This window comes from Sitophilus oryzae, unplaced genomic scaffold (assembly GCF_002938485.1).
Source record: "Sitophilus oryzae breed Bouriz unplaced genomic scaffold, Soryzae_2.0 scaffold_469_pilon_pilon, whole genome shotgun sequence".
In the NCBI taxonomy this organism is placed as follows: Eukaryota; Metazoa; Arthropoda; class Insecta; order Coleoptera; family Curculionidae; genus Sitophilus; species Sitophilus oryzae.
This window is the reverse complement of record NW_022147050.1, coordinates 986,097-1,011,018: the sequence shown is the minus strand read 5'-3', so window position 1 is coordinate 1,011,018 and position 24,922 is coordinate 986,097. Positions and strand designations below refer to the sequence as shown.

The window sequence follows — 24,922 nt, the reverse complement described above, 5'->3', positions numbered from 1 at the left end:
CGGGGAACGTCAGAAATGGAAGAGTATAGTTCCCCATATTTATGTAAGCAAAACACTACTAGTTACGTCTATGCTTTAGTAATACTTTCCGCTTTTTTTAGACATAATACAAGAAAATATAAATATATAGCATCAATCAACAGTTGCTCAGTTACCGCTTTGCTTCATTACGTTACAGTAACAATAAAAAAATGGAACCAGAAGTATTTACAACAAAATGGTATATTTGTAGTGGTTGTAAAAAAAATAACAAAATCATTATGGAGAAAGGATGGCTGTATAAATCCAAGTTTCTGAAGTTTTGTCCATTTTGTTCCGATTATAAAATATTCATATTGTTTGAAAACGTTCGGTAAGATGAGTACGTATAAACGCCATAAAAGCAAATTTTAATTTAAGCGTTTGTATGTTCGCATAGTTAGAACGTAGCTATTGCGGGGGTGATTATGGCTGTATGCGTGAGTGAATGGTCTCAACAATGTATTGAGTTTATTCCATTATCCCGGTTAGACGATGCCTCACCTCGAAAATCAAAGACACTCTATTGTAAAAGGTGTAGACGTTGGACTATATGGTTAATAAAAAAGCACTCATACAGTGCGTGTTAATGGGTTGTACTTTACTAATTTATCATGTATAATTAAACAATATGCAGTAGTTTTGGCGGGTATTGGAATATATTCTTTGTATGTATTTTTTTAATAATTTATGGATTTGTTTTGATTTAAATACGTGTTCTAAGTATCCTGTAAACAACTTATTATTCATATGGTGTTATATATTTTTCTTTGTTCTAAAATATATAAATGCATAGAATTCTATGCTGGGCATTATAGTCAAGCTTACTCTAAGGTTATAAAATTTGTATTTATAACCTTGTATTATTAAAACTGGGTAATACACTAAATATTTAGGAAAGAAGACGATCGGTGGTTTGACCCTACATTGACTACATTAAGATGGTCGTTGATGTTCTATACCCTATTAACGATATAATCACTATTGATTATTGGCCCTTACGGGAAACAAACCAAGGTAAAGTTGAGAAGTGGTATGGTTGTATACCTACCAAAGAGGATGACCTTAACACTTTTTGTTATTATAAAAGAGGCTTTTATTATTATAAAGAAGAAGGTTTTCGTCGGAACAGTTGCAGCTTAGTACGTACTAGGTAGTTATTAGAGTTCCTATGCGAAGGCAGCTAATAACTGACAGCTAACAGTTTTGTTTTATTTAATAAAGCTCTATCACTGTCTTTTGCTTCATAATCATTGAAGCCTGGCCAGAAAGTACACAACTGTGTTATGCGTGTAAGCAATATTTTTGTTTCTGTCAAGAGTTCCTCCGAGAAAAAATATATTAGGTTTGCTTCATCAAGTAAGAGTTGAAGTATTTTTACTCTTCGTTTTTTTCTGTGTTTCAAACAATTAAAAACCAAAATAAAAAATGGAAAAATTACACAGTATCAGTAGATGTGAATACAAACTAAAAATATCACTGGAAACGTTGAAAATCAACGAAAAATATAAGGATATAAAATTTGTATTTATAACCTTGTATTATTAAAACTGGGTGATACATTAAATATTTAGGAAAGAAGACGATCGGTGGTTTGACCCTACATTGACTACATTAAGATGGTCGTTGATGTTCTATACCCTATTAACGATATAATCACTATTGATTATTGGCCCTTACGGGAAACAAACCAAGGTAAAGTTGAGAAGTGGTATGGTTGTATACCTACCAAAGAGGATGACCTTAACACTTTTTTGTTATTATAAAAGGGGCTTTTTTATTATTATAAAAGAAGAAAGTTTTCGTCGGAACAGTTGCAGCTTAGTACGTACTAGGTAGTTATTAGAGTTCCTATGCGAAGGCAGCTAATAACTGACAGCTAACAGTTTTGTGTTATTTAATAAAGCTCTATCACTGTCTTTTGCTTCATAATCATTGAAGCCTGGCCATAAAGTACACAACTGTTTTATGCGTGTAAGCAATATTTTTGTTTCTGTCGAGAGTTCCTCCGAGAAAAAATATATTTAGGTTTGCTTCATCAAGTAAGAGTTGAAGTATTTTTACTCTTCATTTTTTTCTGTGTTTCAAACAATTAAAAACCAAAATAAAAATGGAAACATTACACGGTATCAGTAGATGTGAATACAAACTAAAAATATCACTGGAAACGTTGAAAATCAACGAAAAATATAAGGTTATAAAATTTGTATTTATAACCTTGTATTATTAAAACTGGGTGATACATTAAATATTTAGGAAAGAAGACGATCGGTGTTTTGACCCTACATTGACTACATTAAGATGGTCGTTGATGTTCTATACCCTATTAACGATATAATCACTATTGACGGCCCTTACGGGAAACAAACCAAGGTAAAGTTGGGAAGTGGTATGGTTGTATACCTACCAAAGAGGATGACCTTAACACTTTTTTGTTATTATAAAAGGGGCTTTTTTATTATTATAAAATAAGAAAGTTTTCGTCGGAACAGTTGCAGCTTAGTACGTACTAGGTAGTTATTAGAGTTCCTATGCGAAGGCAGCTAATAGCTGACAGCTAACAGTTTTGTTTTATTTAATAAAGCTCTATCACTGTCTTTTGCTTCATAATCACTGAAGCCTGGCCAGAAAGTACACAACTGTGTTATGCGTGTAAGCAATATTTTTGTTTCTGTCAAGAGTTCCTCCGAGAAAAAATATATTAGGTTTGCTTCATCAAGTACGAGTTGAAGTATTTTTACTCTTCATTTTTTTCTGTGTTTCAAACAATTAAAAATCAAAATAAAAAATGGAAAAAATACACAGTATCAGTAGATGTGAATACAAACTAAAAATATCACTGGAAACGTTGAAAATCAACGAAAAATATAAGGATATAAAATTTGTATTTATAACCTTGTATTATTAAAACTGGGTAATACACTAAATATTTAGGAAAGAAGACGATCGGTGGTTTGACCCTACATTGACTACATTAAGATGGTCGTTGATGTTCTATACCCTATTAACGATATAATCACTATTGATTATTGGCCCTTACGGGAAACAAACCAAGGTAAAGTTGAGAAGTGGTATGGTTGTATACCTACCAAAGAGGATGACCTTAACACTTTTTTGTTATTATAAAAGGGGCTTTTTTATTATTATAAAAGAAGAAAGTTTTCGTCGGAACAGTTGCAGCTTAGTACGTACTAGGTAGTTATTAGAGTTCCTATGCGACGGCAGCTAATAACTGACAGCTAACAGATTTGTTTTATTTAATAAAGCTCTATCACTGTCTTTTGCTTCATAATCATTGAAGCCTGGCCAGAAAGTACACAACTGTGTTATGCGTGTAAGCAATATTTTTGTTTCTGTCAAGAGTTCCTCCGAGAAAAAATATATTTAGGTTTGCTTCATCAAGTAAGAGTTGAAGTATTTTTACTCTTCATTTTTTTGTGTTTCAAACAATTAAAAACCAAGATAAAAAATGGAAAAATTACACAGTATCAGTAGATGTGAATACAAACCAAGAATATCACTGGAAACGTTGAAAATCAACGAAAAATATAAGGATATAAAATTTGTATTTATAACCTTGTATTATTAAAACTGGGTGATACATTAAATATTTAGGAAAGAAGACGATCGGTGGTTTGACCCTACATTGACTACATTAACATGGTCGTTGATGTTCTATACCCTATTAACGATATAATCATTATTGACGGCCCTTACGGGAAACAAACCAAGGTAAAGTTGAGAAGTGGTATGGTTATATACCTACCAAAGAGGATGACCTTAACACTTTTTGTTATTATTAAAGGGGCTTTTTATTATTATAAAGAAGAAAGTTTTCGTCGGAACAGTTGCAGCTTAGTACGTACTAGGTAGTTATTAGAGTTCCTATGCGAAGGCAGCTAATAACTGACAGCTAACAGTTTTGTTTTATTTAATAAAGCTCTATCACTGTCTTTTGCTTCATAATCATTGAAGCCTGGCCAGAAAGTACACAACTGTGTTATGCGTGTAAGCAATATTTTTGTTTCTGTCAAGAGTTCCTCCGAGAAAAAATATATTTAGGTTTGCTTCATCAAGTAAGAGTTGAAGTATTTTTACTCTTCATTTTTTTCTGTGTTTCAAACAATTAAAAACCAAAATAAAAAATGGAAAAATTACACAGTATCAGTAGATGTGAATACAAACTAAAAATATCACTGGAAACGTTGAAAATCAACGAAAAATATAAGGATATAAAATTTGTATTTATAACCTTGTATTATTAAAACTGGGTGATACATTAAATATTTAGGAAAGAAGACGATCGGTGGTTTGACCCTACATTGACTACATTAACATGGTCGTTGATGTTCTATACCCTATTAACGATATAATCATTATTGACGGCCCTTACGGGAAACAAACCAAGGTAAAGTTGAGAAGTGGTATGGTTATATACCTACCAAAGAGGATGACCTTAACACTTTTTTGTTATTAAAGGGGCTTTTTTATTATTATAAAAGAAGAAAGTTTTCGTCGGAACAGTTGCAGCTTAGTACGTACTAGGTAGTTATTAGAGTTCCTATGCGAAGGCAGCTAATAACTGACAGCTAACAGTTTTGTTTTATTTAATAAAGCTCTATCACTGTCTTTTGCTTCATAATCATTGAAGCCTGGCCAGAAAGTACACAACTGTGTTATGCGTGTAAGCAATATTTTTGTTTCTGTCAAGAGTTCCTCCGAGAAAAAATATATTAGGTTTGCTTCATCAAGTAAGAGTTGAAGTATTTTTACTCTTCGTTTTTTTCTGTGTTTCAAACAATTAAAAACCAAAATAAAAATGGAAAAATTACACAGTATCAGTAGATGTGAATACAAACTAAAAATATCACTGGAAACGTTGAAAATCAACGAAAAATATAAGGATATAAAATTTGTATTTATAACCTTGTATTATTAAAACTGGGTGATACATTAAATATTTAGGAAAGAAGACGATCGGTGGTTTGACCCTACATTGACTACATAACATGGTCGTTGATGTTCTATACCCTATTAACGATATAATCACTATTGACGGCCCTTACGGGAAACAAACCAAGGTAAAGTTGAGAAGTGGTATGGTTGTATACCTACCAAAGAGGATGACCTTAACACTTTTTTGTTATTATAAAAGAGGCTTTTTTATTATTATAAAAGAAGAAAGTTTTCGTCGGAACAGTTGCAGCTTAGTACGTACTAGGTAGTTATTAGAGTTCCTATGCGAAGGCAGCTAATAACTGACAGCTAACAGTTATGTTTTATTTAATAAAGCTCTATCACTGTCTTTTGCTTCATAATCATTGAAGCCTGGCCAGAAAGTACACAACTGTGTTATGCGTGTAAGCAATATTTTTGTTTCTGTCAAGAGTTCCTCCGAGAAAAAATATATTAGGTTTGCTTCATCAAGTAAGAGTTGAAGTATTTTTACTCTTCATTTTTTTCTGTGTTTCAAACAATTAAAAACCAAAATAAAAAATGGAAAAATTACACAGTATCAGTAGATGTGAATACAAACTAAAAATATCACTGGAAACGTTGAAAATCAACGAAAAAATATAAGGATATAAAATTTGTATTTATAACCTTGTATTATTAAAACTGGGTGATACATTAAATATTTAGGAAAGAAGACGATCGGTGGTTTGACCCTACATTGACTACATTAACATGGTCGTTGATGTTCTATACCCTATTAACGATATAATCACTATTGACGGCCCTTACGGGAAACAAACCAAGGTAACGTTGAGAAGTGGTATGGTTATATACCTACCAAAGAGGATGACCTTAACCCTTTTTTGTTATTATAAAAGGGGCTTTTTTATTATTATAAAAGAAGAAAGTTTTCGTCGGAACAGTTGCAGCTTAGTACGTACTAGGTAGTTATTAGAGTTCCTATGCGACGGCAGCTAATAACTGGCAGCTAAGACCACGAAGACAACTACAGCGACTATCCCAACACCGAGCACGCAAGGAATCAATTTAAAAGTTCCAAAATTATGTGATTTAAATTCTAAGATGTCAAATACTTCGTTTCTAATTGTAAACAATAAGCTCTATTTGTTTTATAAAAAGTACGTATGGGTGTTAAATTTAAACACAAGGGAAATTCAAGATACACCACTTGTAATAACTGCATTACATATCCTCATATTTAACTTTAAATTATCCTTTCTGCTGAATGTCTTTTCACATTTTCCACATGTATCTATTGAAAATGACAATTGTGTCAATTTGTTCATAGAGGTTTCGGTAACCAAACAGCCCTATAGAGTTTCTACAGGATCTAAGTGTACTTTGTATTCATCGAAAGGAGCAGTGTCTTCCTAAAAAGGTTTATAACCCAAATATATATATATATATATATATATATATATATATATATATATATATATATATATATATATATATATATATATATATATATATATATATATATATATATATATATATATATATATATATATATATATATATATATATATATATATATATATATATAAATTTGTAACACGTTTATGGCGAGTTCCTTGGGGCGTTGTCTCTGGTGAACACTTTTGGTCCACACTATTGTTTTTTCTCACTACAACGTTTATGGTTTGGTGAAAAATGATGATCATGGTTGGTGAAAAACAGAAAAAATATTTAATATAAAATAGGTATTTTCTGATAAAAATGATAAAAATAATAGAAAAATATTTTTGAATAATAATACATAAAATTAATCATTACATATTCTCATGTAATTTCTGACTAAATTCCTCATCGTTAGGAAAAATTTTCCTAATTTCGTGGTGTTGATGGGATGTTAAATTTTTACTTAATTTATCTAAGCTTGAAACCATGAATCTAAAAAGCTTAATTTTAAAATACTTTTGTTGGCGCTTTTCCTATTCTTAGACACCACACAAAATATGTTTGGTGAAAGAAATATACTTTTCTTTATTTTGGGGGATGACGTCTAATCGTTCTTCCTCAACAACCAGTTCTTTTATGAAAAATAAATAATAATAATAATAATAAATAAAATCATTACATGTCTTTATGTGTCTCTGGTGCTGTGCTTTTCGGGTGTTGTTTAGCACTAAAGCCGTGGGGATTTCTGAATCCTTGGGCAGCGAAAAGCCGTCGGGATTTTATAATTCCTGGGCCGTAGAATGCCGTCGGGACTTATAATCCCTTGGCCGTATAATACCGTCGGGAATCCGGTCCCTGGGTTCCGAATACATCGCCATCGAGATGATAGAGAGACCTCTGGGCTCCCGGTTCTTTTAAACCGAATTTCGTCATATCGACCATCATCCGGTCAGGAAGGCCGAATGTGGGCGCCCGGACTACAAGCCAACCATGCAGCTACATTACGCTGGACCTTATCGGCTGGGATGATGAGTCAGGCCGAACCGATCGAATGTCAAATAAAAAGGACTGTTATAGAATAAGAACTGTTTTGACGATAGATATAAAAACGCAGCATATTTTTACCGATAGGAATATTATTTTTCAGTATATTAAGATTAGTAAGTTTGTCGTTTCTGAACCAGCAAGAATGGTATTCTATGTTCGGATTTTTCTTGAATATAATTTTGTTGTTACGCGAGTGTTACTCCACGTATTATGGAAATAAATTAATAGATTTCGACTAGTGTTTCCTATACACATAAATATTTTCACATTTCAGTTTCGCTATTAATTTCACGAGAGACGTCGTCGGAGATTTCTATCCCGGCCAAAAAGGAAAGTCCTTTTGAGATATTATAGATTTTAATAGTTTCATAGTTTTTAGTTTAAGATTTATATATGGTCATTTTTTACAGTTTGCCTATAGTATGTCCCCAGCCTCCGCCAAACCCGACACCAGAACCACCCGAAACAGAGTTGTGGGATGATCGGGTCGGACCCATCTACATCACTATTTGGATGGATAATAATGAGCGAATTGTTTTTGTATACTATAGAAATTAATAATTATTATTATTAATTAAAGAAACAGTTCTTAAAAACGATATTTATTTTAAAACGTAGCACTGAGAGACTACAAAATTTTCCCATTTAAGTTAATGTTTCTAATAGGATAGTCTTACTAAAATAGAAAATTAAAGGTTAAAGTTAAAGTACAAAAAAATTAAAGTTTTACTAAAAAAATTATCCATTTAAGTTAAAATTTTAAGAGGGAAAGCCCTACCAAATTTGAATATAAACACAATATAAAAATATTTTTTTTTGGAAATTATGAGTACTTCAAACATACTTTCAGAGCATAACAGAAAGCATTAACCACCGACCAAAGACGCAGCTCGCTTGCACTCCTTCCGTACGTACAGTCAGGTACAGCTATGGTATGGGAATTAAAAATCACCTCTGGATTGGGGATGGAAAAATTCAAAGAATGGGTTGATGCCCATTGCTACTTCCCAAGATGCCGCTCCCCAAGAATTATTAAATCTGATTTCATGTAAATGTGCCAAAGGTTGTAATTCATCTTGTAGTTGCCGCAAAGCAGGTTTGCGTTGCTCGGTAATGTGTGCACTTTGTCAGGGCAAATCATGTTCGAATAGTTTGGAGGTGGCAAAATTAGACGAAGATGAGTACGAGGACAATTTTCCTCTCGATAAAGATCAACGAAAAGAGTATTCTGCACTTTATGAATCAGATCCGGAATATGATACAGATGTGGAAGACATTCAGGAAGATTATATTGAACAGCAAGTAACATCAAAAAACGAAGGAACTGTGATGAACCCCTCAAAAGGAACCTAAGTTGACGACATGTGGATTAGGCCTATTGGAAATGGGAGACCACTCAAAAAAAAAACGCGCCGGGTACTTTACCTTAAGGCAGCTCCCTGAGAGATAAGGCGGTTAAACTTGATTTTCCACTAGTCGCGCAACAATAAAAATTTAGTCCGTTATTGCGGTCATAATGCAAATTGCGTTCTTCCATTATGAGCGCGATAGCAGGCTACTGCCAACCAGTAGCAAACAAGTTTTTAGGCTTTATGTCTCGGGGGTGCCAATCAAGCCTATATAGAAGAAACCGACTACAATCCTCCAACATCAACCCAGCCCCCTATGTACACATCCAGTAATAATGGCTCTCTGGTCAGAAGAAAGAGAATTATTCCTCTTGCAGGTTGGGCATTGGTTGCTGCTTTACCTACATTAATTGCTGGAGTAACTACAAACAGCATAGTGGAGGCAAAGCAGGCATCTCAAATACATGACCTAGAAAACAATCAAGAAATGATATTGAATAAAGCCAGAGAAAACCGGAAGACAATAAATCTTTTGAGAAAAAAATTAAACATTTGCAAAAGCCTGCTCTACAACATACAATCCTGAATTGAGACTAATAGAACAAAAACACAGAATAATGTCTTCGAACATTAAAAGAACTTTGGTTGACTCCGACACTGGATCTGAAGTTACATCAGCCAAGAAACCACGGTACGCACTCCAAGACGATTTGAAAGACAAGGTTCTATCCTTTCTGGCTGACACATTCCATGGAATGATGATGTTCTTCTTCAGAGAGAGGGTTTCGGACTTTTACACAAACATTAGTGCCGGAATGCAGGCAATCAACACCGCCTATACTGGGTACACTATTCTCAGACAGGAATGTCAAGGGATTACTTCCACTGTTAAAACGAAAGCTTCTCAAGGAAACCCAAGAGTTACCTATCAAGGTATTCAATATATCACCACAATAGAAGAGGTGTTAACAGGGTTTTCGCTTAGATGGAGGGAATTGAGATTGGTACATGCTGAGTGTCCATTCCAAAAATCTACTGACACATCAAAATCATATTGTCAAGACTTAAATAGATGTCAACTTGGGTTTAGATCAAATTGGGAAAAAACAATTTGATATAGGCTCAAGAGATCGGTTACCTGCATGACATCGACCCAGATATGTTTTTAAATAACATTAATAATTAAACAATGAAAATACAACAATCTCGGGTCGATAATCAAAGGCAGGCTACCAAAGTTCGACCTCATGGTCATAGCCGGGTGAATGTAATTAGATGAAAACAGATTGAACGACGTAACCGGCGATGACCACGAGGGATAGAAAATATAAAAACGTATGCTGAAGAGAGTCGAGAGGTCAGTCCGTCGATGTGAGTCGCATTATTACGGTCAGTAATTCGCGTTATCAGTCCGTTAGTTGCAGACAGCGCAGAATAAAGCTATTCCTGTAAGTACTTCTTTAAGTAAACCGTTAAGTCTTGGCATTTCCCAAAATTGTTATACACTGTAAACCTTATATTAAATAAATGCATATTTTGTCCAATGGTTGTTTTGATTAAGAGAGAGAACCTGGTATAGCGACCCTAGCGACATGTGGTGGAGGCGCCGGTCTCTTTTTTAATTAAAACTGCCTTTTTTAATGCAAATTTTAAAGTATTTTCTTTAGTTTTTTCACCGCCACGACATGTGGACTTTTTTTGATTTAATTTTTAATTTCAGCCATTTTTAATTTAATTTACACGCAGTTTCCTTATCGCCGCAACATGTAGTGGAGGCAAAGTTCTCCCCAGCTAGGTCGCGACAATATCCTGTCTCAAAGTATGGATTGAATAAGGCACACCAAATCCTCCTTGAAGGGATTAGATTTCCACCAGAGAGGAGAACCTCAATGATTCAGTCTCTTGGGCCAATGACTACACTATTGTGTTTCTTAGAGGCACCACCGAACTACTGCAACAAATTTGAAACAGCGACTGTGAATGCATTGGCTCATATACCCAACATAGATGGGATTATTCGAGCATTAAATGGTGCGTTGATCTACTATCCAGAATTCACGAACACGATCTTTGCTCAGAACCCGACTGTATTGTATGAAACTGCAAAGATTACCATTGTGGAAATCATTAGTCAAATAGATAATAGATTTATTTAGGTAAGTTTATTCTTCTTTTTTATTTATTTATTTATTGTTTTTTCTATAAATATTTTTTGTTCTTCCTTTAGATATGGGTTGAAAGAAGTAAAAGTGGTTAATGGAAGAGTACATTTATATCTGTCGTATTCGCCAAAAAATGTAATGGTGGAAGCAAAATTCTGAAATTTACCGCTGCAATATATCAGGGTGGTGGCAGAAGATGAAACAGAATTACAACTTTTCCTACAAGGTATGAAAGAATTTTCTAATGTAAATTTTTACCCTTCTGTTGAGGAAGACAGTACAAGTCAAATAGAGCCTGCACACCACCACCACCCTGATGAAGTGCAGGACCCAAACAAAGAAAATAAAAGTGTTGGAGAACAGAGAATAGTTTACCTATCATCATCACAACAACAACAATTAATAGAAGTGTACGATGAGAATGCTGACGAGTTTGAGGGACAAAAATACACAGTTCTAACACTATAGTAGTCTATTCTTTATATTATTATAGTCTGTCTATATTTTATTAAATAAAATACATTATTATTATTTTCTATGTTTTATTTAAAAGTTTTGCTTTTTACAATAAGTATACCAATAAAATAGGAAATATGCATTTTCAACTGCACAAGACAAAGAACTATTTAAATGTTTTAAACAATGATAAGATTTGAATACATTTTTTAATTGATCAAATGATGGACATCTTTCTATATATAATTTTTAATTTTAATAGTTTTTAGTTTAAGATTTATGTATATATATTATAAAATATATATTTTTTTTTATATTTCGCATACATAGCATGACCAGAACCACCGTCGGCACCACAACCAACACCACCAGTGGTGGATATTTGGAGAGATAAGGTCGGCCCCATCTATCTAATAATATGGGCCGATCCCGAAGCAAGGGTAGTGTTTATTTACTACACAAACAATTAATTATTATTAATAAATGATTATAAACAGAAAAAGTATTGAGGTAAACACCTCAATACTTTTAAAGAAAACTCTTTAGATAGTCCATAATTTAGAGAGAAACTAAAATAGTTACATTTAATTTTTATTTCAGAAAAAAAATGCAAAGTTTTAAAATAAACATTTGTTTTAAAGCCTATCAGTGCGAATCAAGATGGCCCAACAGCAAGAAAATAGTGTATTAGTAGGTTCTGGCTTAAACGAAGAAAAACGGTTAAACCCTAACCAAATGGTAATAAATGTATTATATCCCACTATGAACATTCCTAACGTTGATGGGAAATATGGGAAACAAACAGGTTGAACTAAAGAATGGTATGTTGGTGGCGCTCCCCAAGCGGATGGCTTTAAGCAATGAAACCAGTGAGAGTATTTTTCCTAAACAAAAAGCCCTCGTGTGTCGGAGGCATAAATACATTGAAAAATACAATGTTTCTTGCCCTCTGCTGCAGATTGTAGAAGGAGTGGTAAGTTTATTTTCTTTAATTCGCTTCTAAGCCTATTATTTAATAAAACTCTACCACTATCTTTTGCTTTTGAAGTATTGAAGCCTGGCCGGAGAGTACAGAATTTTGCTACACGTGTAAAAAATATTTTTTGTTTCTGTCAAGAATCCCTCCAAGCACATTTTTATATTGAGAAAACCACAACATGTTTGTTATGCTGTGAAACTATATTTGAATCACCCTCATAATTTCCAAGATATGTTTTTTAATTTTTTATATTGTTAGCAAGGTGTTTATGTTGAGCTGTTGGATTGGTAAATCCCTGATATCCCATAAAAAATGGAAAAATGGAATATAGTAACCATAAAAAATGGAACCAGAAGTATTTAGAACAGAATTATATATTTGTAGTGGTTGTAAAAAAAATAACAAAATCATTATGGAGAAAGGATGGCTGTATAAGTCCAAGTTTCTGAAGTTTTGTCCATTTTGTTCAGATTATAAAATATTCAGATTTGAATGCGTCAAATGACTGAAAATGAACAGGATGGTATCCTATATTAATGATAATAGATGTCCTTTTTATCCCATTGCGGATATTGTTAACGTAGAAGGAAACTTTGGCCGACCATACCAAATTTGAATTAAATAGTGGTCTACCTACGAAAGAGGATGACTCTGAGATATTTTTTTTTTGTTAAGAGATATTTTTTCTGTGTTTCAAACAATTAAAAACCAAAAAGAAATGGAAAAGTTACACACAGTATCAGTAGATGTAAATACAAACCAAGAATATCACTGGAAACGTTGAAAATCAACGAAAAATATAAGGTTATAAAATTTGTATTTATAACCTTGTATTATTAAAACTGGGTAATACACTAAATATTTAGGAAAGAAGACGATCGGTGGTTTGACCCTACATTGACTACATTAAGATGGTCGTTGATGTTCTATACCCTATTAACGATATAATCACTATTGATTATTGGCCCTTACGGGAAACAAACCAAGGTAAAGTTGAGAAGTGGTATGGTTGTATACCTACCAAAGAGGATGACCTTAACACTTTTTTGTTGCTATAAAAGGGGCTTTTTTATTATTATAAAAGAAGAAAGTTTTCGTCGGAACAGTTGCAGCTTAGTACGTACTAGGTAGTTATTAGAGTTCCTATGCGACGGCAGCTAATAACTGGCAACTAACAGTTTTGTTTTATTTAATAAAGCTCTATCACTGTCTTTTGCTTCATAATCATTGAAGCCTGGCCAGAAAGTACACAACTGTGTTATGCGTGTAAGCAATATTTTTGTTTCTGTCAAGAGTTCCTCCGAGAAAAAATATATTAGGTTTGCTTCATCAAGTAAGAGTTGAAGTATTTTTACTCTTCATTTTTTTCTGTGTTTCAAACAATTAAAAACCAAAATAAAAATTGGAAAAATTACACAGTACCAGTAGATGTGAATACAAAGTAAAAATATCACTGGAAACGTTGAAAATCAACGAAAAATATAAGGATATAAAATTTGTATTTATAACCTTGTATTATTAAAACTGGGTGATACATTAGATATTTAGGAAAGAAGACGATCGGTGGTTTGACCCTACATTGACTACATTAAGATGGTCGTTGATGTCCTATACCCTATTAACGATATAATCACTATTGACGGCCCTTACGGGAAACAAACCAAGGTAACGTTGAGAAGTGGTATGGTTATATACCTACCAAAGAGGATGACCTTAACACTTTTTTGTTATTATAAAAGAGGCTTTTTTATTATTATAAAAGAAGAAAGTTTTCGTCGGAACAGTTGCAGCTTAGTACGTACTAGGTAGTTATTAGAGTTCCTATGCGAAGGCAGCTAATAACTGACAGCTAACAGTTTTGTTTTATTTAATATAGCTCTATCACTGTCTTTTGCTTCATAATCATTGAAGCCTGGCCAGAAAGTACACAGCTGTGTTATGCGTGTAAGCAATATTTTTGTTTCTGTCAAGAGTTCCTCCGAGAAAAAATATATTTAGGTTTGCTTCATCAAGTAAGAGTTGAAGTATTTTTACTCTTCATTTTTTTCTGTGTTTCAAACAATTAAAAACCAAAATAAAAAATGGAAAAATTACACAGTATCAGTAGATGTGAATACAAACCAAGAATATCACTGGAAACGTTGAAAATCAACGAAAAATATAAGGTTATAAATTTTGTATTTATAACCTTGTATTATTAAAACTGGGTGATACATTAAATATTTAGGAAAGAAGACGATCGGTGGTTTGACCCTACATTGACTACATTAAGATGGTCGTTGATGTCCTATACCATATTAACGATATAATCACTATTGACGGCCCTTACGGGAAACAAACCAAGGTAACGTTGAGAAGTGGTATGGTTGTATACCTACCAAAGAGGATGACCTTAACACTTTTTTGTTATTATAAAAGAGGCTTTTTTATTATTATAAAAGAAGAAAGTTTTCGTCGGAACAGTTGCAGCTTAGTACGTACTAGGTAGTTATTAGAGTTCCTATGCGAAGGCAGCTAATAAATGACAGCTAACAGTTTTGTTTTATTTAATAAAGCTCTATCACTGTCTTTTGCTTCATAATCATTGAAGCCTGGCCAGAAAGTACACAACTGTGTTATGCGTGTAAGCAATATTTTTGTTTCTGTCAAGAGTTCCTCCGAGAAAAATATATTAGGTTTGCTTCATCAAGTAAGAGTTGAAGTATTTTTTACTCTTCGTTTTTTTTCTGTGTTTCAAACAATTAAAAACCAAAATAAAAAATGGAAAAATTACACAGTATCAGTAGATGTGAATACAAACTAAAAATATCACTGGAAACGTTGAAAATCAACGAAAAATATAAGGATATAAAATTTGTATTTATAACCTTGTATTATTAAAACTGGGTGATACATTAAATATTTAGGAAAGAAGACGATCGGTGGTTTGACCCTACATTGACTACATTAAGATGGTCGTTGATGTCCTATACCCTATTAACGATCACTATGACGGCCCTTTCGGGTAACAAACCAAGGTAAAGTTGAGAAGTGGTATGGTTGTATACCTACCAAAGAGGATGACCTTAACACTTTTTTGTTATTATAAAAGAGGCTTTTTTATTATTATAAAAGAAGAAAGTTTTCGTCGGAACAGTTGCAGCTTAGTACGTACTAGGTAGTTATTAGAGTTCCTATGCGAAGGCAGCTAATAACTGACAGCTAACAGTTTTGTTTTATTTAATAAAGCTCTATCACTGTCTTTTGCTTCATAATCATTGAAGCCTGGCCAGAGAGTACACAACTGTGTTATACGTGTAAGCAATATTTTTATTTTTGTCAAGAGTTCCTCCGAGAAAAAATATATTTAGGTTTGCTTCATCAAGTAAGAGTTGAAGTATTTTTACTCTTCATTTTTTTCTGTGTTTCAAACAATTAAAAACCAAATAAAAATGGAAAAATTACACAGTATCAGTGGATGTGAATACAAACCAAAAATATCACTGGAAACGTAGAAAAGCAACGAAAAATATAAGGTTATAAATTTTGTAGTTATAACCTTGTATTATTCAAACTTGGTGATGATACATTAGATATTTAGGAAAGAAGACGATCGGTGGTTTGACCCTACATTGACTACATTAAGATGGTCGTTGATGTTCTATACCCTATTAACGATATAATCACTATTGAGGGCCCTTACGGAACACAAACCAAGGTAGAGTTGAGAAGTGGTATGGTTGTATACCTACCAAAGAGGATGACCTTAACACTTTTTTGTTATTATAAAAGGGGCTTTTTTATTATTATAAAAGAAGAAAGTTTTCGTCGGAACAGTTGCAGCTTAGTACGTACTAGGTAGTTATTAGAGTTCCTATGCGACGGCAGCTAATAACTGGCAGCTAACAGTTTTGTTTTATTTAATAAAGCTTTATCACTGTCTTTTGCTTCATAATCATTGAAGCCTGGCCTGAGAGTACACAACTGTGTTATACGTGTAAGCAATATTTTTGTTTCTGTCAAGAGTTCCTCCGGGAAAAAATATATTTAGGTTTGCTTCATCAAGTAACAGTTGAAATGTCTTTACTCTTCAATTTTTTCTGGCTTTCAAACAATTAAAAACCAAAAAGAAATGGAAAAGTTACCCAGTATCAGTAGTTGTGAATACCTCCCCAAACGTATAACCCTATGTGATGAAACAATTGTAAGAATTTTTCCTAAACAATAAGCCCTTGTAGGCCGGGGGCATAAGTACATTGAAAAATATAAAGTTACTACTCCCTTGTTGGAGATTGTAGAAGATTGGGGACAATGGTAAGTTTATTTTCTTTAATTCACTTCTTGTTAAACAACTTCAAAGCAGAATGTGAATACAAACCAAAAATATCACTGGAAACGTTGAAAATCAACGAAAAATATAAGGTTATCAATTTAAAAAAATGCGTGATGCCTATGGCGAAACAGTATTAATGGAGGTGGAAGAAGGGGTATTTTTCTTACCAAAAAGAACAGCTACTTCGATGACGAAACCAGTCATCCATGAGCTTTTGTCACTCAAAACAGAAGAAAGAAAATATCAGGATACGTTAGGGCATATTCAATTTTACTCCTAGCAGAGAAAACATGACTACTCCAAATCATAGGGTGTTAAGAACTAGAATTTCGAACCATATGGTGGCATGCAAAAAGAGGATGGGGGGCTATCAGAACAAAGCTGTTGAAGCTATGGAAAAAAAAACACTTGAACCAGCATTTGAATATGATCCACTTCCGCTTTCTAGAAATCAGAGGAAAAAATGGCGGAGGTATAATGATAGGAAGTATAAAGGGCGAAAACCTTAAAATTAAAGCATTGAAGTTAAGACAATAACTATTTGAAAAATATCTAATAAAAAATAGCAATATAAATTGGTGTTTCAAAAACCTTCATATCAACAGTATAGTAGTATAGTATAATTTTTTTTAAATAGCCTCACAGCAGGATTAAGACTAGATACTATTAACAATGTGATGCAAATGCAACAATTGTCTATCACTGATGGGCTAGATCAACACTTTCTATTAGACCTATAATGGAGTTAAAAAATCAAGAGAATACATTTCTCTTTGTAGAGTTATATTTTTTTATATTTGGGACTAAATTTGATACAAATATTGCTACATAGTCAGCACCATAAATATTGATATATTTATTTGTAAATTTCAGAATTCTTTCCAATATCTTAATTGCGGAGACACAAGATATTGTAACATAAACAGAACTAGAATTTCCAACCATATGGTGGCATGCAAAAAGAAGATGGGGGGCTATCAGAACAAAGTTGTTGAAGCTATGGAAAAAAAAACACTTGAACCAGCATTTGAATATGATCCACTTCCGCTTTCTAGAAATCAGAGGAAAAAATGGCGGAAGTATAATGATAGCAAGTATAAAGGGCAAAAACCTTAAAATTAAAGGCATTGAAGTTAAGATAATAACTATTTGAAAAATATCTAATAAAAAATAGCAATATAAATTGGTGTTTCAAAAACCTTCATATCAACAGTATAGTAGTATAGTATAATTTTTTTTAAATAGCCTCACAGCAGGATTAAGACTAGATACTATTAACAATGTGATGCAAATGCAACAATTGTCTATCACTGATGGGCTAGATCAACACTTCCTATTAGACCTATAATGGAGTTAAAAAATCAAGAGAATACATTTCTCTTTGTAGAGTTATATTTTATATTTGGGACTAAATTTGATACAAATATTGCTACATAGTCAGCACCATAAATATTGATATATTTATTTGTAAATTTCAGAATTCTTTCCAATATCTTAATTGCGGAGACACAAGATATTGTAACATAAACAGAACTAGAATTTCCAACCATATGGTGGCATGCAAAAAGAGGATGGGGGGCTATCAGAACAAAGCTGTTGAAGCTATGGAAAAAAAAACACTTGAATCAGCATTTGAATATGATCCACTTCCGCTTTCTAGAAATCAGAGGAAAAAATGGCGGAGGTATAATGATAGCAAGTATAAAGGGCGAAAACCTTAAAATTAAAGGCATTGAAGTTAAGATAATAACTATTTGAAAAATATCTAATAAAAAATAGCAATATAAATTGGTGTTTCAAAAACCTTCATATCAACAATATAGTTGTATAGTATATTTTTTTTTAAATAGCTTCACAGGATTAAGACTAGATACTATTAACAATGTGATGCAAATGCAACAATTGTCTATCACTGATGGGCTAGATCAACACTTCCTATTAGACCTATAATGGAGTTAAAAAATCAAGAGTATACATTTCTCTTTGTAGAGTTATATTTTATATTTGGGACTAAATTTGATACAAATATTGCTACATAGTCAGCACCATAAATATTGATATATTTATTTGTAAATTTCAGAATTCTTTCCAATATCTTAATTGCGGAGACACAAGATATTGTAACATAAACAGAACTAGAATTTCGAACCATATGGTGGCATGCAAAAAGAGGATAGAGAGCTATCAGAACAAAGTTTTTGAAGCTATGGAAAAAACACTTGAACCAGCATTTAAATATGACAAATCTCTGCTCTCTAGAGATGAGAGAAAAAAATGGCGGAGGTATAATGATGGCAAGTATAAGAAGCAAAAAGGTGTAGACGTTGGACTGTTTGGTTATTAATAGAAGAATAGAAAAATGGAATCAAATAAAGTTACTTTTAGTATTGAATAGTGTAAATATATAACGTTTATATACTCTGGATGTTGGGGAATAAAACAACACATTGACTTTATTCCATTGTTCCGGTTAGGCGGTTCCTCACCTCGAAAATCAAAGACACTCTATTGTGAAAGATGTAGACGTTGGAGAGTATAGTTAATAATTGAAGAATAGAATGTTTGTATGTGAGTGGTGTTACCACATTTTTACCCTTGCAGAGCAACGAACACATTCACATATTCGAAAGTGTGTTTGGCGTTTGAAAACGTTCGGTAAGAGGAGTAAAACGTCATAAATGTGTTTGTGAAAGGTGTAGACGTTGGACTGTATGGTTAATAGTAGAAGAATAGAAAAATGGAGTCAAATATTAGATATATATATTGGGATAGGAGAATCGCTTCTAGTAAACTTCGAGGTGGAAGCAAGCAAAAAAATAGCCATAGTTCAACCATATAGTATAAACGAGGTGTTGTGCAAGGGATAGCAACACAGAACGTCAAAAAGAAACATGGTGGGTCTGTGCCAAAATGATCCAAGGCCCTCCAACATCAATATTAGGATAGACCTCACCGGATCTACGTTCTATGAAATGTCAAAATTAAATGTAGCATTTAACAAACCAATTTGGGCAGGTTTTTCCATTCCTGACATAATCAAAAACAATAATGTATGATGTCCACTACAGTTATATTAAAAAGAAATCTGGGGATTGTGCAAAATTGTTATATACACGAGATTCACAATATCCATAAAAAGCAGCTTAAATCCATTAGATGATAAAAGGATTGCAAATTACCTTTAGACTGACACTAAACCATGGGGTTATATTATTACTAAAACCTGAAACATTTATTTGTAAATTTCAGAATTCTATCCAATATCTTAATTGCGCAGACACAAGATATTGTAACACATGTAAACATTATGTTTGTTTTAGCTCTAGATCGACAGGTATGTTTTCGTTGACGTCTTATATTCACAATTTATAAAAAATGATTTATACTGTAGAGAAGACTTACTGTGAAATCTGATATACCAGAATAATCTGAAAATTAGAGTAAAGAAACACATTGATGATCATCAAGCTGTTCATGAACGCAACATCCCTGGGGATTTACAATTATAATTAATTTTTTAATTATTGAAATGTATGACTAATAAATAGTCCATTTAAATGTTATGTTTTGTATAAAAATATATTAAATAAATAAACTGTTATTTAAGGCACTACACAACTTCACCGTTTACAATGTTGCAATGAATGTACATTGACATGCATCACTTTTAACATTAATATAACTAACATAAAAAAATGTTTTTAATTTTTATAGGTGAAGATAGTTGTTCAGTTTCAATGAGACCAGTTATTGTTAACAAATTCTATACCATCTGTTCTTATGATACAAATCATAGGGTGTTAAGAACTAGAATTTCGAACCATATGGTGGCATGCAAAAAGAGGATGGAGAGCTATCAGAACAAAGTTGTTGAAGCTATGGAAAAAAAAACACTTGAACCAGCATTTGAATATGATCCACTTCCGCTTTCTAGATATCAGAGGAAAAAATGGCGGAGGTATAATGATAGCAAGTATAAGGGACGAAAACCTAAAAATTAAAGGCATTGAAGTTAAGACAATAACTATTTGAAAAATATCTAATAAAAAATAGCAATATAAATTGGTGTTTCAAAAACCTTCATATCAACAGTATAGTTGTATAGTATATTTTTCTTAAATAGCTTCACAGGATTAAGACTAGATACTATTAACAATGTGATGCAAATGCAACAATTGTCCATCACTGATGAGCTAAATCAACACTTCCTATTAGACTTATAATGGAGTTAAAAAATCAAGAGAATACATTTCTATTTGTAGAGTTATATTTTATATTTGGGACACTCTCCCCTCCACTTGGTGCTGAATATTGCGACATAGTCCACCCCCATAAATATTGATATAAATATTGCGACATAGTGCGCCCCCCATAAAAATTGATATAAATATTGCGACATAGTGCACCCCCATAAATATTGATATAATTATTGCGACATAGTCAGCACCATAAATATTGATATAATTATTGCGACATAATCCGCCATCCATAAATATTGATATAAATATTGCTACATAGTCAGCACCATAAATATTGATATAATTATTGCGACATAGTCCGCCCCAATAAATATTGATATAAATATTGCGACATAGTCCACCCCATAAATATTGTGGTCCCTTAGTTTCCATGTTTTGTCTAAAGTTCGTTTATCCGTTGTATATTTTGTGGTTAATTTTAATAGACGTTGGACTGTATGGTTAATAAGAGAAGAATAGAATTTTTGTATGTGAGTGGTTTTACCATGTTTTATCCTTGCAGAGCAACGAACACATACACATGTTCGAAAGTGTGTTTGGTGTTTGAAAACATTCGATAAGATGAGTACGTATAAACGACATAAATGCAAATTTTAATTTAAGCGTTTGTATGTTCGCATAGTTAGAATGTAACCATTGGAGTTGGTTTGGTCAACAATGTATTCACTTTATTCCCATGAAATATTGTGACATAGTTCACCCATAAATAAACTCCGAAAGCTTGACTATTAACAAACTGTTTTAATTCAGTCCAACCCTTCACAAATCAAAGACACTCTTGTGAAAGGTGTAGACGTTGGACTGTATGGTTATTAATAGAAGAATAGAAAAATGAAGTCAAATATTTTATGTATATATTGGGATAGGAGAATCACTTAAAAAAGTGAAGCTTCGAAATGGAAGCAAGCAATAAATAGCCATGTGCGGACGTGTTGTGCAAGAGAGGACAACACAGAACGCCAGAAATAAACATGATGGATCTGCGCCAAAATTATTCAAGACCCTCCGACAGCAATATTATAGACCTCACCGGACCTGATATTGACCAAGAAAGTCAGCGGGAGCTATCTCTAAGAAGAAAACATCCATATAGAAAGGAGATGTGAGAAAATAACCACGATTTGTTAGCAATCCTCACTAGTCGGTGTCCTGAGACTATCCAACTAGCAAGTTATCTATGTATATTGTATATAATTAGATATAATCTGTATATATTAGGAAATGGAGTCTAATAAAGTTACTTTTAGTATTGAATAGTGTAAACAGAAAATATATGTAACGTTTATACACTCCGAATGTTGGAGAATAAAACAACACATTGACTTTATTCCACGCGGTGCCTCACCTCGAACATCAAAGGCACTCTATTGTGGAAGGTGTAGACATTAGACTGTATGGTTAATAATAGAAGAATAGAATTTTTGTATGTGAGTGGTTTTACCACCTTTTTACCCTTGCAGAGCAACGAACACATTCACATGTTCGAAAGTGTGTTTGGTGTTTGAAAACATTCGGTAAGATGAGTACATATAAACGACATAAATGAAAATTTTAATTTAAGCGTTTGTATGTTAGTATAGTTAGAATGTAGCCATTGGAGTTGGTTTGGTCAACAATGTATTCACTTTATTCCCATGAAATATTGTGACATAGTTCACCCATAAATAAACTCCGAAAGCTTGACTATTAACAAACTGTTTTAATTCAGTCCAACCCTTCACAAATCAAAGACACTCTTGTGAAAGGTGTAGACGTTGGACTGTATGGTTATTAATAGAAGAATAGAAAAATGAAGTCAAATATTTTATGTATATATTGGGATAGGAGAATCACTTAAAAAAGTGAAGCTTCGAAATGGAAGCAAGCAATAAATAGTCATGTGCGGACGTGTTGTGCAAGAGAGGACAACACAGAACGCCAGAAATAAACATGATGGATCTGCGCCAAAATTATTCAAGACCCTCCAACAGCAATATTATAGACCTCACCGGACCTGATATTGACCAAGAGAGTCAGCGGGAGCTATCTCTAAGAAGACAACATCCATATAGAAAGGAGATGTGAGAAAATGACCACGATTTGTTAGCAATCCTCACTAGTCGGTGTCCTGAGACTATCCAACTAGCAAGTTATCTATGTATATTGTATATAATTAGATATAATCTGTATATATTAGGAAATGGAGTCAAATAAAGTTACTTTTAGTATTGAATAGTGTAAATAGAAAATATATGTAACGTTTATATACTCCGGATGTTGGAGAATAAAACAACACATTGACTTTATTCCACGCGGTGCCTCACCTCGAACATCAAAGGCACTCTATTGTGGAAGGTGTAGACATTAGACTGTATGGTTAATAGTAGAAGAATAGAATTTTTGTATGTGAGTGGTTTTACCACATTTTTACCCTTGCAGAGCAACGAACACATTCACATGTTCGAAAGTGTGTTTGGTGTTTGAAAACATTCGATAAGATGAGTACGTATAAACGACATAAATGAAAATTTTAATTTAAGCGTTTGTATGTTCGCATAGTTAGAATGTAGCCATTGGAGTTGGTTTGGTCAACAATGTATTCACTTTATTCCCATGAAATATTGTGACATAGTTCACCCATAAATAAACTCCGAAAGCTTGACTATTAACAAACTGTTTTAATTCAGTCCAACCCTTCACAAATCAAAGACACTCTTGTGAAAGGTGTAGACGTTGGACTGTATGGTTAATAATAGAAGAATAGAATTTTCGTATGTGAGTGGTTTTATCATGTTTTTACCCTTGCAGAGCAACGAACACATTCACATGTTCGAAAATGTGTTTGGTGTTTGAAAACATTCGGTAAGATGAGTACACACTTTAAGAACACTTTATTCTCATGAAATATTGTGACATAGTTCACCCATAAATAAACTCCGAAAGCTTGACTATTAACAAACTGTTTTAATTCAGTCCAACCCTTCACAAATAAAAGACACTCTTGTGAAAAGTGTAGACGTTGGACTGTATGGTTATTAATAGAAGAATAGAAAAATGAAGTCAAATATTTTATGTATATATCGGGATAGGAGAATCACTTAAAAAAGTGAAGCTTCGAAATGGAAGCGAGCAAAAAATAGCCATGTGCGGACGTGTTCTGCAAGGGAGGACAACACAGAACGCCAAAAATAAACATGATGGGTCTTCGCCAAAATTGTTCAAGGCCCTCCAACAGCAATATTATAGACCTCACCGGACCTGATATTGACCAAGAGAGTTAGAGGGAGTTATGTCTAAGAAGACAACATCCATAGAGAAGGGAGATGTGAGAAAATTACCACGATTTGTTAACAATCCTCACTAGTCGATATCCTGAGACTATCCAAGGACTTGTTAATAATCCTCAATAATAGGTATCCTGAGACTATCCAGCTAGCATAGTTGTCTATGTATATTGTATATAATTAGATACAATCTGTATATATTAGGAAATGGAGTCAAATAAATTTACTTTTAGTATTAAATAGTGTAAATAGAAAATATATTATGTACCGTTTAGATACTCCGGATGTTGGAGAGTAAAACAACACATTGACTTTATTCCAGTGTTCCGGTTAGGCGGTGCCTCACCTCGAAAATCAAAGACACTCTGTTGTGAAAGGTGTAGACGTTGGACTGTATGGTTAATAATAGAAGAATAGAATTTTCGTATGTGAGTGGTGTTTTCATGTTTTTACCCTTGCAGAGCAACGAACACATTCACATGTTCGAAAGTGTGTTTGGTGTTTGAAAACATTCGGTAAGATGAGTACGTATAAACGACATAAATGAAAATTTTAATTTAAGCGTTTGTATGTTCGCATAGTTAGAATGTAGCCATTGGAGTTGGTTTGGTCAACAATGTATTTACTTTATTCCCATGAAATATTGTGACATAGATTCACCCATAAATACACTCCGAAAGCTTGACTATTAACAAACTG

The 24,922-nt window shown here is 33.1% G+C and overlaps 1 long non-coding RNA gene across 1 annotated transcript; it reads left to right on the top strand.

Annotated features, from left to right (window-relative positions):
* The first annotated feature begins 11,715 nt into the window (after positions 1-11,715).
* On the top strand, positions 11,716-16,208 carry LOC115886150. Its single transcript, XR_004050845.1, has 2 exons — positions 11,716-13,376; positions 15,407-16,208. It is a non-coding gene; the product is annotated as an uncharacterized LOC115886150 (long non-coding RNA).
* The last annotated feature ends 8,714 nt before the right edge of the window (positions 16,209-24,922 follow it).